Genomic DNA, 15,538 nt, shown 5'->3' with positions numbered 1-15,538 from the left:
AAACTTTCTTGGTTTTGTTTTGTCTCCTCTGCAGCTCTCACCTACGCCAGAGGTCATGAACTCGGGTACCCACAAAGGCCAGGCAGGCACTGGCGTCAAAGGCCAGCCCAGCACGGGCACCTCCTGCCTGGCTTTGCCAGACCTGCCAGGTCTCCTGGGGAAGCCAGGAGCACAGATTCAGGGGACACCTCTCTGTTTTTAAATTCCAGGAGCCAATTCAAAAGCTGTAAAAAAAAAAAAAAAAAAAAAAAAAAGACACCTTTGGGTGGGGTGGGGTGTAGCTCCTCAACACCGGTCCCTCCATGAGAGACACGTGCCCGGAGGACAAACGCCACAGAAAAGCAGGGAGGACAGGGGGACAAGGTGCCAAGGGCATTTCCTGGGCATCCCGGAGCCCACCTTTTGCCACCAAGCACGGAGTACAGGGTGGACGAGGCTGGAGCAGCAAGGGGACAGGCTGGCAGGTGTGGCCCCAGGGCCTGTGCAGTGCACACACAGGCAGGAGAGGAACGCAGTCCCTGCCACTGGTCCTGCATTTCTCGGTCTCAGCTTCTTTCCATCACACGGTATCTTGTCTAAATCGATCTCACATGCCTGGAACAAGAGGAACACGATCTAGTGACGATACCGAGGCTCAGAGGCAACTATATTACACCTCGGGGCAGTGGGGGGGCGGGTGTCAGGGCCAGAGGAAGTGCCCTTTCCGGCCGCTGAGGGTGACGCGAGGGACAGGGGTGCTGGGAAGGGTTTGAACTCAGGGCTGCCTTCCAGATCTGTCCTCGATGGGGAGAGGGGGGTGGCAACGTATTGGTGGCTCTTGCTCCTTCTGGATCTTTGCCAGGACTGTTTAGCTCAAAACCAAACAGTTTCAACTGAGATCAGATCCTTTACAAGGGCAAACGTTTAAAAAAAAAGTGTCTTAAAAACGTTGATCAGGCATCCTGACTCCTGACTGCAGCTCAGGTCACTTTTCACGGTTCGTGAGTTTGAGCCCCATGCCAGGCTCTACACTGTCAGCCTGGGGCCTGCTTGGGAGTCTCTCTCCCTCTCCCTCTCTGCCCCTCCCCTGCTCTTACCTGTGCACGTGTGCAATCACACATGCCCTCTCTCTTTCTCTCAAAATAAATAAACTTCAAATAAATAAATAAATAAAACAGGGGCCTGGGTGGCTCAGTTAAGCATCTGACCCTTGGTTTCAGCTCTGGTCATGATCTCACAGCTTGTGAGTTCAAGCCCTGCACAGTCAGTGCCAAGCCCGCTTGGGATTCTCTCCCCACCTTCACTCTCTGCCCCTCCCCCCTCACAAAATAAATAAACAACAAAAAAAAAGTAAAGCAAAATGCAGTATCTTCTGAGTTCACACCAGAACGAGGTGTGCCAGCCTTGGAGATGCCTGGTGCCTTTCTGCCCCTTGTCCCTCTCTGAACAGTTAATGCCAGCACTCCCCCCATGGGATGCCAGGAGAGCACAGAAGGCAGACTGATGCCCAGGGTCTGCACTTCTGGCTGTGTGACCCTGATCAAGTCTCTCAACCTCAGTTTCCTTATATGGAAAATGGGCACAGTGACAATAATCCTACCATGGGGGTTTTGTGCCTCAGATGAGCACACAGCCCTGAGATGGCTTGTCAGCTCCCGAGCACTGAAGAGTAATTATTCTGCCTCATGGGGGTGCTCCGATGATTAGGGCTGCCTCTTGACACCCCTGGGGCTCAATATGGAGTCCAGCGAAAGAAATGACTGCCATTATTGAATCAGAACTCGGTTTTCCCGGACAAAGCACAGCCTCCGATCGCTCCGCTCCTCGCCGCTACCGACCACACTGACTTGCAACCAACTTCAAGCCCAGAATCACACTGCGGGAGCACGGTAAAGGCCTTGGGCTTCTAGTACATTTCCCACCCCCACCTAGGGTAGCAAGTAGTCTCCATAGCAACCTGGGCAGCGCGGTCTGCCTGAGTTCTAGAGACCTGGCCCCATCCCACCCCGCGTGTCAAAAACACCTGCGGTTGCCTTAGAAACCTTCCCGGTCCTGCAGCTTAATGAGGATGTATTTGCTGACTTGATCTAGTTTTCTTTTCCTAGAACGATTCTAGCCGCTCCCCGAAGTAGCAGACCATTCAGTCACCTGACTTCCCACAGGAGTTCATAAAAACAGATCAAGCCGCCAGGTGCTTCTCACTGGGCCCAAAGCACCATTGAACTGACCTTCCCCTATTTGAAAAGCTGTTGCAGAAGCACCAGAAGGGGGTCTTCTTCAGTTTTCTCTCTAAGGATTTCTGAAGTTGGGGGGTGGGAATTCCTCCCCCCCCCGCCCCGCCCCAGTGCTAAACAGTTAAGACAGCATGAAGGGAAGTGGAAGGAATTCAGGCTTAAGAGGCAAATATCCCTGGACTGAAATCCCCGCGTGACCTTTTACTGGCTGTAGGACCTTGGGCAAATGATTCCACCTTTCTTACTGTTTCTCATTGGTGAAACGGGGCTAACACTACCAACGTCATGGGTTGCTGTGAGGACTTAAAGAGAATTCAGCGAGATCACTGCTAGGGTGCTAGAAAAACCACCAAGCAGGCCTTCGGTAGCATTAATTCACACACTCACACCTTGCGGTTGGAAAATGCTGCCTGACAACCTGGCCAGACAGCCAGCTAGGCTGGAGGGTTGGGGGGGGGGCGTTCCCAGGAAAGCTAAGGATGTGGCTTTCTGAAACAGGCTCCAAACCAATCTGAACAAATATCCTCAAATATAAGCATACCTGTATATCGATGGAGGGATACACAGCTCTCAGGACGAGGCTCTTGGAAGACAACTGTCATGTTTACATAAACATCTAGGTAACACCACACGCACGTTCCTGAGGTCCACTGAGTATCTCCAATTGACCCCCCCTTTACCCAGATGCAGGCCCCTAAGTGAGAAGACCCAGGAATGATGAGCCCATTTATTGCACCGGACGCAGGGGGTGGGCACTCCAGAATGAGACTTCCACAAACTGCCTTCACTCTACGGGCTGTGGCGGGGATGGGGTGGAATCCATCAGCAGGTGACAACCTAGGAGCCTGAGCCACTGAGCCAGACTGCAGGGCATGGGGCCCTGGCTACTTACAGTGCTTGGACGACCCAGCCCATCCCCTAAAGGGACTCCTCCCAAGCCTGCGAACGTCTGCACATCAACACCTTTACCTCTCCCCAGACCACACTCGCCGCCTGATTCCAGATTCCATCATGCCCTCAGCTTCGAGCCCTCACGCCCAATCCTCCAGGCTGCCCAAGACACCTTGGATGTCCAATCACCGGGTTGTATCTGGTCACTGCTCCAGTGTTGGCATCCGGACACCCCTGGATTAACTTTTGAAAGCACTGCTTCCAGCACCCTCCCCTGAAAGCCACCACCTGAAAGCCACCACCTCTCCCTCCCTCGTCCCCTCCCACGCCCCATCCCTCCAGCTGTCAGGACCTCCGCTTCCATCCTCTTTTCCCACTTGCCCGGTGTGCCCTGGCTTTCCTAGGTTTCCAATTTGCCAAAGCAGTTCTTTAAAACATCCCCCAAGCCCTCAGTGCACAGAACAGGTCCCAGAGGCCATGCCCTGGGGCAGGGATGGGGAGAGCCCTCCTCTCCCGGCTGGTCTCCCCCTGAAGCCTCAAGGGCACCTTCCCAGAACACTGTTTGAAAACCCCTGCCCTCTTCCCTCACCCCTGCCCAAGCCCCTGTCCTCTGTCCAACAGCAGTGATATCTCGGCGGCAGGGCAGAGAGGGAGGGAGGGAGAGAGAGCAGGATGAAGTCTGCGGGAGAAAGAGCAAGAAACGCTCCCCAGAGAAGAGCTGACATCTGAAGGGCAGGCAGGCATTTGTGGGAAGCGGAAGGCGCAGGAAAGAACACTCCAGCCCAGAGAAGGCAAGAGCGGAGCCAGGGTGGTGCAGCTGGGAACTCCTTAGGGGCAGGAGGGACCTGGGTTTCACTATCGGTTTCCCGCTCGGTTCCCCTCCCCAAGCCACACTGTCCCACCAGCACACGGGGAAGGAGGACAGTCGTCACAGGTGCAGGGGTCCAAAGGACAGGGCAGTGTTCTAGGCAATCTGCACACAGCAGCTCGAGTGACCCTCGCAACGGGCCTGCTCGGCTGTGGATCCTTCGGCCTCTCTCACTTTACAGCCGAGAAAACCTGGTGGGAGCAGTCCCGTTTCTGACCAGTCTCACAGCCAGGAAATGGCAGCGCCTGCGGGTCACTGAGGTGGTCTTGACTCCTCGGCCCGTCCCCCTCACTGCTGCACTCCACCGCCTCTCAGTCAAGTGCATGTCCATGAAACACCGTGTCCGGCCCTGGGTACAAACTTACTAAGTAGTCGTTTTTATTACCATGCCTTTCAATTCGACTTCAGGGCCTTGGTCCTGCAGGGAAAGCCCAGTGGCTACATCTGGAAGACAGACAGCCCTGAGCCTTCAGTCACTACCAGCTAGAGAGCCTGGGCAGGCTACTTCAGCTCTGGATACCTCAGTTTCTCCTGGAAGACGGGGCTCTTACAAGGAAGAAATGAATCGGTGCCTGGGAAGTCTAACGCCCGGCTGTCAGGCCACGCTCAGCAAACGGCCAGGGCCTTCATCACCACACTGAGCTCCCACGTGGCCTCTGTGGACACTGAGGAGAGAGAACTTAGGATTCCTCCAGAGACAGCATCAGTCGACGGCACAACATAAAGCCAACGGCTGGAGGTAACTCGGATCAGTAACGTTCGGCTTCAGTCAGTCTGATGGCCAAGAAACAGGTTATTTGACGAGCATCCCCATTCCTGAAACTTCCTGACAGTAAAACACAACCCGGACGCTTCGCAAAGCCTCTTCCTTCTCAAGGAGAAGGAAAACGGTCCTAGGCTACCCCACACTCAACTGCCCTTTCTCCGTCGCCTCAACGGTTCTCGTGACTCAGGAAGGTCCTCAGCCTGCAGCTGTCGGCTCCCCCACACCCTGCCCTTGCTAATCTGCACGTGCGCACGGATTCAATCAACCCTTTAGGAAGGATCAGGACAGAGGTCAAGGCAAAGGCACACTCGGGACACACATCCGGAAGTCTGTATGCGGTCACTCAAGGTTTGTCTATACAAAGTCCAAGGCGATGAAACTCACTGCTCTTACTGAGTTGGGGCCACCCTGGGCTGGTGGAAGGTGGGGCAGCTGAGGGACACTAAGAACTTCTCCCCCCCCCCGCCGAGGCAGGCGGCTGCGACACGGGCAGCCATGCAACTGCAGAGAAGGAGGAACTAGGCCAGAGCCTCCTCCTATCTGCTCTGGACTCAGGCAGGGATCCATGAAGGTCATTATCAAACAAGCAAAGGCCATTATCAAATCGGCAACGCCTTCTCAGCGGCTGCAAGGGGCTCTGCACTCATTTTCATCCTCCGGCAGACCGCTTCCTCCTCCAGGCTAGCCTCTCCCCACACCCCAGCAATCCCTGAAGAACACAGCCGGTCAGAGCATTCGCATCCCTGCTTAAACCTTCCATAGCTCCCCAGGGCTTTCGTATTATATTCAAAATCGTGTGCTTCTTGGCTTGACTTACAAGGTCCTAGACAAACTGATCCCAAACCTCCCTTTTCATCTAGACCACCCCCCCCCCTCGTGCGCCGCTCACCCCACCCCAACTCTCTGTTCTCCCTGCAGGTCTGAGGACAAGCAGCAGGCATCAATCACTCGCAGACCCTCTGCACCTCTATAAAGATCAGCATGACAGGGACACTACCCAGCTCTGTCACCCAGCCTCCACTCCTCGTGCTGCTTCTGCCTGGAATACTGTCCTAGGCCTTCTCCCGCTTGAAAATGCCTGTCAGTCCTTCAAACGTCAGCTCCTTCCCCCAAAGACTTCATCCCCACCCTCCCATGGTGCTCTAGAAGTACCACCCAGCACTTATCACACAGGAATCAGGCAGGCTGCGAGCTCCCCAAGGGCACAGCCCACCCAGTCCCTGTGTCACTCAGGTCTGCATCCCAGCACTAGGTCAACGCCGGGCACATACAAGACACTCGATGAGCACTGACTGCACAGGGCACCCACCGCTCTTGGCCAACACACAGGAACAGGGACCAGCTTTCTCTCCTGCCTCAGCCAGCCAAAAACCACGATTTTCAGACACTAGACATCAGGCATTTTAGGAAAGTGATCTCTGAGAGGGAGGAAAAGTGCCCCAGCTCACTGCCCAGAAAGAGATTCCGGACCAGGATGCAGGGAGAAAGTACCTGGGCATCACCTGCCAGTCTCGGAGCCCGCCAGTCTCCCCAGGTGGAGGAAAGGAAGTTGGGAGTCCAGGGAGGTCACGGCAGCCAGACTTTACGGGGCCGAAAACCAGAGAGGAGACAGCTACACAAAGGGAGAGCTCTTGAAATCTACGAAGGGCCCCCCTCCATTTTTCGGCTGCGTGCTGACAGTACAGATCAGGATCAGAGGGAAGGATCCGTGGACCTCAAGTTGAGCCCAGAATAATATGTGTCTCAGCCAGAGTGGAAGACGTAGCAATGAAGACAGCACTGCCTTGTTAGGGGGGAAAACTAAGCCTGGTCTAAATATTGTTCTGAGCCCATCCGACAAAATTAAAAGCAAGGCTTTAAAGGATGAAACTGTTTTCAAGTAACAGTGTCCCAAAACAATGCCAAGAATATTTATAGAAATACAGAAATATCCAGCACCCAACAGGATAAAATTCTCAACATCTGACATCAATCAAAACTTATCAGACATGCAAAGAAGCAAGAATGTTTTTCCGTGAACAGAAACACTCAGAAATACAGATAACGGGGACGCCTGGGTGGCTCAGTCGGTTGAGCGTCCAACCTTTTATTTTGGCTCAGGTCATGATCTCACAGTTTGTGGGACTGAGCCCTGCATCAGGCTCCGAACTGACAGTGCAGAGCCCTCTTGGGATTCTCTCTCTCTCTCTCTCTCTCTCTCTCTCTCTCTCTTCTCTCTCTTCTCTCTCTCGGTCTCTCTCTGCCCTTCCCCCACTTGCTTGTGTTCTCTCTCACTCTCGAAATAAATAAACTTAATAAAAAAGAAATACAGATAACAGAATTAGCAGAAAATGACATTAAAATGGCCGCTACAACCATGTTCTATATGTTCTAGAAACTAAAGGAAAACCTGAGTTGCAGAGATGGAAACTATGCCATCTGACATAAAAGGTATACTGGGCAACAGATTAAGCAGACACCAAAAGATTGGTGAACTTGAAGAAGTAACAATATGAACTATCCAAAATAAGCCCAAAGAGAAAAACAAAAAGCCTGGGGGAGAAAATGAAGGAAGCATCAGAGAGCTGTGGAACGTCAGGCACCCTAATACACGTGTCACTGGGGTCCCCAAAGAAGAGAGAGAAAGGAGAACACAGAAACGACCTGAAGAACTCATTGAAAGACTTTTCAATTTGACAAAATCTACAAACCCACAGATCCAAAAACCTGACAGTAAACTTGAAGATAAAAAAAAATTTTTTTAAAGGCGGGGGGCACGTGGGTGGCTCAGTCAGTTGAGCATCTAACTTCAGCTCAGGTCGTGATCTCATGACGTGTGAGTTTGAGTCACACGTAGGACTCTGTGCTGACAGCCCAAAGCCCGCTTCAGATGTGTGTCTCCCTCTCTCTCTCTCCCCTCCCCAGCTCTCACACTCTGTCTCTTTCAAAAATAAACATTTAAAAAAAATTATTTTAAACCTGAAGAAAAAAGTATACCAAGGCATATCATGATTAAATTGTTTAAAACCAGCAATAAAAGAAAAGCTGCCAGAAGGAAAAAGGGCACAGCAGGAACAGAAGCACATAAATCAGAAAGACAACAGAGTATTCATATGAAACAATAAAAGCTGAGGACTGGAACCACATCTTAAAATGCTGAAATTAAGAGTCAACTTAGAATCCTACACCCAGGGAACCTTTCAGTAAAAAGGCAAAATAAGTACTTTCTCGGACATCCAAAAGCTGAAAGAATTCATCACCTGCAGACAAGCACTGCAAGATATATTAAAATAAGAAAGAATCTGAAACAAAATGGATCGATACAGAGGAATGAAGAACACCAGAAATGATAAACATGTTAAGTATAAACATAAAACATTTTTTCTTTGTGATCTCTTTACAAAATAATTGGCTGTTTACAGCAAAAATAATAACGATGTGGGTGCCTGACTGGCTCGGTTAAGTGTCCTACTTGAGCTCAGATCATGATCTCGCAGCTCCTGAGTTCAAACCCCACATCATGCTCTCTGCTGTCAGCACAGAGGCCGCTTCAGATCCTCTGTCTCCCTCTCTCTGCTCCTCTCCTGCTCATGAGCATGAGTTCTCTCTCTCTGTCAAAAATAAACATTAAAAAAAATAATGTATTGTGGGATTTATAACATACGTACAAGTGAAATGTGTGATAATAACAGTACAAAGCCCAGGAGGAAAGAAATAAATGTATACGACTGTGAGGTTCTTATACTATACGTAAAGTGGTAAAATACCATTTGACAATAGCCTGTGACAAGTTAAAGACTCACACTACGAATCTTAAGACAACTGCTAAAAAACAAACAAAAAATAGTTATAGCAAATAAACTAGCCAAAAGAAACAAAATGACATCATAAAAATTACTCAACACCAAAGTGACCAGAGAAAAAAGGAAATGGAAACAAAGAATATTGGACAAACTGAAAACAAACAGCAAAACAATAGTTAAGCCCAACTATACTAATAATCATATTAAATGTAAATGTTCTAAACATCCCAATTAAAAGGCAGAGATTACAGAATTGAATTTTACAAAATGCAAAACCTACCTATATGTTGCCTATGAGAACCCACTTTAAATACAAAGACACAAATGATTTTAAAGTAAAAGCATATAAAGATATACACCAAGTAAACACTAATATTTAAACACTATCCATTTTTAAATTGTGGTAAAACATATCCAACATAAAACTTACCATTTTAACCTTTTTTAAAAAATGTTTTTAATGTTTATTTATTTTTGAGATAGAGACAGAACATGAGCAGGGAAGAGGCAGACACAGATGGAGATACAGAATCCGAAGCAGGCTCCAAGCTCTGAGCTGTCAGCACAGAGCCCGACGTGGGGCTCAACCCAGGAACTGCAAGATCACGACCTGAGCCAAAGTCAGGCCCTCGGCCAACTGAACCACCCAGGCGCCCCCATTCTAACCTTTTTTAAGTGTACAGTTCTGTGACATTAAGGGCACTCACACTGTTATATTACCATCACCACCATCCACCTCCAGACATTTTTTACCATCCCAAGATGAAACCCTATGCCCATTAAACATTAATTCCCCATTCTTCCTCCTCAGCCCCTGGCACCCACTCTTCCTTCTGTCTCTATGAACCTAACTACTCTAGGAACCTTACGTAAGAGGAACCACGCAATATTTGTCCTTTTGTGATTGGGTTGGTTCATTTAGCATTATTTCTTCAGGCTTCATCCCTGTGGTGCTATGTGTCAAAATTTCCTTCCTTTTTAAAGCTAGATAATTTCTAGGTCTGTACCACATTTTGTTCATCCACTCGTCTGTCGATGGGACACTTGTCGATGGACGTTTTGGCTACTGTGAACAATGCTGGCCTGAACACTGCCGTGCATCCATACTGTTTGGGTCTCTACTTATACTTCTTTAGGGCACATACTCATGACGGGGACGGCTGGACCCTATGGTGACAGGATATTTAAATATTTCATTGCTGAGGAGCTGTCATACAGTTTTCCACAGCAGCTGTGCCTTTGACATTCCGACCAGCAATAAGGGTTCCAACTTCCCCCATCGTGTCGCCAGCACTTCTGGGGTTTTTGATAACAGCTATCTTAATGGGTGTGAAGAGGGATCTCACTGTCATTTTGATTTGCATTTCCCTAATAACTAGTGATGTTGAATATCTTCATGCGCTTATGGGTCATTTGTGTATCTTCTTCGGGGAAATGTCTGTTCAAGTCCTTTGCCTATTTTAGTCAGATCATTTGTTTTTGTCTTCTATCTTGAGTTGTCGTTCTGTATATATTCTGGATATCGATCCAAAAATTTTTTAAAAGCTGGACCTGCCTATGTTAATATGAGACAAAGTAGATTTCAGAGCAAAGAATATTTACCAGGGATTAAAGGGGTCAATTCCTCAAACAAGCAACACTCCAAAATGTTTCCATACTTAGTAGCAGAGCTCCAACTCACACGAAGAAAAACTGATAAAACTGCAAGGAGGCACGAACAAATCAGCAATTACGGTCGTGAGTTTCGATGACCCTTCTTCAAAAACGGATAGAACAAGGAACCAGAAAAGCACCAAGCAGCTGAGACTTGAACAGCACTACCAACCAACTCGTTGATGCCACCCGCCGCTCAACAGAGCAGGAAACACATTTTTCCCAAGTATTCACAGGCCATTTACCAGCGAAGATCATATCCGGGGCCATAAAACAAGACTCGGTACATTGAAACATTTCAAGTCATACAAGGTACATCCACTGTTTACAAAGAAATTAAGTTGGAAATCAGTGTTGACTGGACAGAAAGAGAATAAAGGAGTATAATTCTGACTTTGTGTCATCTGCTATTTGTAATCCTGCCGAGGAGGGAGGAGGCGAATTAGCAGTGGGTCTAAAAGCACTTAGGTGTCTTCAGTGCCAGACCTACCTGACCTGGGCTATCTGTTTGACAACTTATTCATGGCGGAGTCTCTCCTTCTCTCTATTCTCCAGCCCATCCTAAGCCCCAGGGGCCCCACTTGTCAGCACCAGCTAAATCACGACAAACCTGTTTGGTATTCGCTCAAGTCTTTCACAGACACCAGGGAAGGGAAAGAGAAATGCAGGGGAGGGAACACCTGTGAAATAACATGCCTTTGAAAGCTCCCAAATCCTCAGAGACATTGCCACTACAGAGATCTCTGTTCCAGGACAACCATCCAGGAACAAACCGGAACCTTACGAAAACTCCAGACCCTGAGCAGAAACTAACAGAATTTTGGAACAACAGAGATCTAATGGGATTAAAACAAGGTCTTCAATGACCTAATTATGTCCGCCTGGAAAAACCCTACTGGTGCTGGCCAGAAGTATCCGGAAATGATTCACATGGCTAGTTAGCCCAGTGCCCTTTCAACAGCAGATCTATGCCGGGTTAGCAAATTTCACAGCAATAAATAAAAAAGGAAACGAGAATCCTTAGAAATAATGTCAATCCCAAGTACAAAAAAATCTACAAGTCCCTTAAAGTGGTGCTTCCCACTCAGTCAGTCAAGCAACCAACTTCGGTTCAGGTCATGATCTCACGGTTCATGAGTTCAAGCCCCGTGTCAGCTCAGAGCCTGGAGCCTGTTTTGGATTGTATCTCCCTCTCTCTTTGCCCCTTCACCCCACCTCAAAAATAAACATTAAAAAAAAAAGTAATTAAAAAAAAAAGTGGTGCTTCCCAAACTTGACGTACAGTAAGAATCACTCAGTGCATGTGTTAAGAATACAGATTCCTGGGGCACCTGGGTGGTTCAGTCGGTTGACTATCCGGCTTTGGCTCAGGTCACGATCTCACATTCATGGGTTTGAGCCCTGCCTCAGGTTCTGTGCCGACAGGTCAGAGCCTGGAGCCTGTCTTCAGATGCTGAGTCTCTCTCTCTGACCCTCCCCTGCTCACGCTCTCTCTCTCAAAAATAAATCAAACATTAAAAAAAAATTTTTAATACAGATTCCTGGGGCTCCTCCAATCTCCAGAGGTTTGACTCTTTATTTTTAACAAGCATCACAGATGATTTTTTTTTAATGTTTATTCACTTTTGAGAGACAGAGAGAGACAGAGCATGAGCAGGAGAGGGACAGAGAGACACAGCATCTGAAGCAAGCTCCAGGCTCTGAGCCGTCAGCACAGAGCCTGAGGCAGGGCTCAAACCCACAAACCGTGAGATCATGACCTGAGCCTAAGTTGGGCGCTTAACCGACTGAGCCACCCAGGCGCCCCTCTTTTTTCTTTTTCTTTCTTTAAAATATTATTGTTGTTGAAGTAGGCTTCACGCCCAGCATGGAGCACAAAAGGGGCTTTAACTCCCGACCCTGCAATCAAGACCTGAGCTGAGATCAAGTGTCGGATGCTTCGCCCACTGGGCCACCCAGGTGCCCCACATCACAGATTATTCTCTTCAGGTCCAGCAAATACATGAGCTTTGAAATGAGACTATTGGGTTAAAAACTCCCAATTTGGCCACTAACTGGCCATGTGACCAAATCATGTAACACCTCTCCAGGTCACTTGTCAGCTATAAAACGGGATCGCCACCTACCCCGAACTACCCCCAGGATTCAGTACACTCACAAAGCCTCTAGGACCGAGAGCATATGGCGGTCAAGCAAGAAATGAGAACCACTGCTCCCGAAATGAAGACGTCTAAAATGAAATTTTCCACCAAATGGAAATTCCAAAGGCACCAAGCCAGTTTCCAAGATAATCAAGGAAAAAACCCTTTCTGGCCACTGTGACCACCAGGAACAAGGCCTCTCACTTCAGTGGCCAATATTGTACCCAATCCCTTCCTCCGTCCAGAACCACAAAGTCCAGGCCTGGGCGGGGCCGCAGCTCTCTGCACAACAGGAAAGTCTTTCCTTCCCAAATGCCTGGCACCACACATCCAGCTCCAAGGCAGGCTGCTGTGAGGGTCAGGTGGCAGCATCTGGGGTGCCACAGGACTTCTGGAAAAGAGGCAAGGAGCCAATGAAGGGGGTGGGAAAGGCCTGAGTCAGCAACAGGATCACTGAGACACTGCTGAAGGGAAGGGAAGTGAGTCTGTGAAGTTTCCAGAGCTCAAGGTGGACATTCCCAGGGTGGGTGAGCCCAGACCCTGTACTAAGAAAGTTCTGACGGTCTAAGGGGCTGAAACGCCAAGGTGTAGGGTCAGCTCTGCCAGTAACGCACACCATAGCCCCGGGGTTACTCCTTCCCCCATCCATAAAGTGGAAAAATAAGCACCTCATTGGCTGTGGGGAAGAAAGGAGGAAAGAGGCACATACTAGGGATACACAGACACACACATACCACTGCCTTCTGTACCCAAGAGGAACCAGACACGTATTGGAGAGGGTCAGACAGAAAGATGTATAGAAATACAGAAATAATGTATGCACATGTATAAAATACACACACACACACACACACACACACACACACACCCCAATGCCCTTTCTACCAGCAGGTCCAGGGGTAGGTTTGGTCAGGGACTCTCGAAAAAAAAGATAAAAACAGACTCAAGGCTGAAAGCCCCAGTTCTTTCACTGCGCTGGGGAAAGGGCACAGGCAGGGAGTCGCAGACCAGAGTCACTGCGACCCTACTCTGCTACCGGCCTCCCGTGTGACCTCCGGCAAATCAGATCTCACTCTTAGGCCTGCTTTCCCATCTGTATAATGGGCAAACTGGCTCCAACGTCACTAGAACTGTGACCAACATGAAGTTCAAATGGGGGGTGGAGGGTGGCGGTGAGGGCTGGGGCGGGGCCAGAGGCTCCACCTGCAGGGGGAAGGGATGGGAGGGCGCAAGGGGCAGGGGCGCCGGCCTCCCTCCCTTCCGCTGCGAGGGGCAGGGGCGCCGGCGGCAGTCACGCGCCCCTCGCGCCCAATCACCGGCGTCTGTCAGGATGAGGCGGACAGGCGGGGGCGCGCCGGGAGCCACTGCCAGCACCACCCCTTTCCCCGTCCTCGCCCCTCCCCGGGTCCCGCTCACCTGCCCCGGCCGCCGCCACCGCCGCCACTGCCACAGCCGCCGCGGGTTAAACCACGACCCGTGCCCACACTTCCGGGGCCCGGAGGCCCGCCCCCTCCCGCCGGATGTGACACCCTTCCAACGTCCGGGGCCGGGAGCGGGGCCCACGCCACTATCTCGCACCGCGCTGGACGACCCGCGGGGCCGAGTCACCACGGAAGCGTCACCCCCTGCCCCCCCAACACACACACTCGCGGCCACCCTGGCCACACTCACGGGCGTCCTCGCGAGACCCCTCCCGCGAGCAGCGGCCGCCCGGCCCCACCCCCCGCAGGCCTTCGCTCCGCCCCTGGGAGGGGCACCGCCCATTGGGCGGAGACCCGGCCTCCCAGGGCGAGTGCGCCTGCGCGGGCTTCCCGCGCGTTCTCTGGTGGCTGAGGCTAGGTTTCTTGTGCTTTACTGGGCTTGGCCTTGGGCAGGCTGCTCTAAGCGGCCGAAAGAGGCCTGAGAAGAAAGGAGTGGCACCTGGGGAAACGGCCTAGGTGGTCCGAGCCAACCACACGCCCATGTCCGTGACATGGGTTAGCTCCAGGCCCGGGAGTGACGCCGGTGGTGTGTCCCAGGCAGAGAGCAGTGCCTGTCAGTCTGGAACTGACTGGCGGGTTTTTCAAAACATCGCTTGAGTAGCTTGCCAAGTAACCTGTTTCCCAAGGCCCTAGATTGAACTTTTAGTCGATTCTGTGTGGGCAGTGCTTGACAAACTGGTCCTTCTACATCCTCACTTGCACAGAATCCCGAGACTGGTGACCGAGGAAGACAGTCCCTGATGCAAGCTAGCGCTCTCTTCCCTGGGCACCTTGTGCTCAACAACCAGGCCTGAGGGTGAACCCCATTCCTCGTTTGGCCTCTCCAGAGGGCCCATGATTGCAGCTTGGAGGAGAGCTTCTTAGGCCGAGGAGATTCGCAACCCTGTTAGGTGTGGAATGAAGACCACCATTGCGAGTGGCAGAAATCCAACTCAAGCCAGCATCTGCAAAACGGGGATTCTTGGGTCACAGACCCATAAAGTCCAGGAGTGGTGGTAGCATCAGGCCCCATCCTTACCTGAGTCTATTCTTTCTTTTGTGATACCAAACTTCCTCTCGACAGAGTCTCAAGACCTCGATATCAAATTATAGAGAGAATGGATCGCACTGACAATGGTAGTCACCGTTGTCCCTGTTGGGTTGAGCTTCCTCTTTCTTGCCACCTCTTGGGTGGCAGGTGTGGATTAATGACCCTTGGGGCAGGCGACTACTCAGCGATCACTCTGGAGGGACAGAAGGGACGGTGGGAAAGACAGTCTCAGCTCCTGCCTTGCTTGAGGGATACAATGGTTGATTTTTTGCAAATATCTCCCTTTGAACATAATGTCAGAGTGGCTACCCTTGACAGATAGCTGGGTTGACACTGTTTTCCGAGGGGTCGGGAGGACCAAGGCAGATGACCTTAGCTTTATGTCATAAGCCTTTGGTGCTATATAAGTTTTAATCCTGTGCATATTTTACTTAGGTGGTAAAAAAAAATTAGAAAACGCTATGATGGATAGCATGAGTTTATATTTAGCAAGCCTTTCACTCGCTGGTCCTGTGTTGGTGGGTGAAATAGAGATGTGATGCCTGGAGCTAGGGTAGCCATCTTGAGCTGTGAGGTGACCAGGGAATCCTACTCGTACCCCCAAGACTGGGATAAGTGCCCCCTTGTACATTCTTCAAAGACCCCACACTTTTTCCTCTCTTAGCATTTGCTACATTTTCCGGTAATGAACCATTCACTCCCTCCGGATAGTA

At 50.4% G+C, this 15,538-nt stretch overlaps 1 protein-coding gene across 4 annotated transcripts in view; it reads right to left on the bottom strand.

Annotated features, from left to right (window-relative positions):
- The window catches only part of VPS37C (VPS37C subunit of ESCRT-I), a 27,068-nt gene extending 13,022 nt beyond the window's left edge, over window positions 1–14,046 (bottom strand). For 2 of the 4 annotated variants that reach the window (XM_029956991.1, XM_029956992.1), the window contains exon 1: window positions 13,731–13,979. The gene's annotated coding sequence lies outside the window, so the exon portion shown is untranslated. The other 2 variants (XM_029956993.1, XM_029956994.1) reach the window with 2 other exon arrangements.
- Window positions 14,047–15,538: the final 1,492 nt, after the last annotated feature.

The sequence above is a fragment of the Suricata suricatta genome, chromosome 11 (assembly GCF_006229205.1).
Source record: "Suricata suricatta isolate VVHF042 chromosome 11, meerkat_22Aug2017_6uvM2_HiC, whole genome shotgun sequence".
Classification (NCBI taxonomy): domain Eukaryota; kingdom Metazoa; phylum Chordata; class Mammalia; order Carnivora; family Herpestidae; genus Suricata; species Suricata suricatta.
This window is presented reverse-complemented; position numbering and strand designations above follow the sequence as displayed.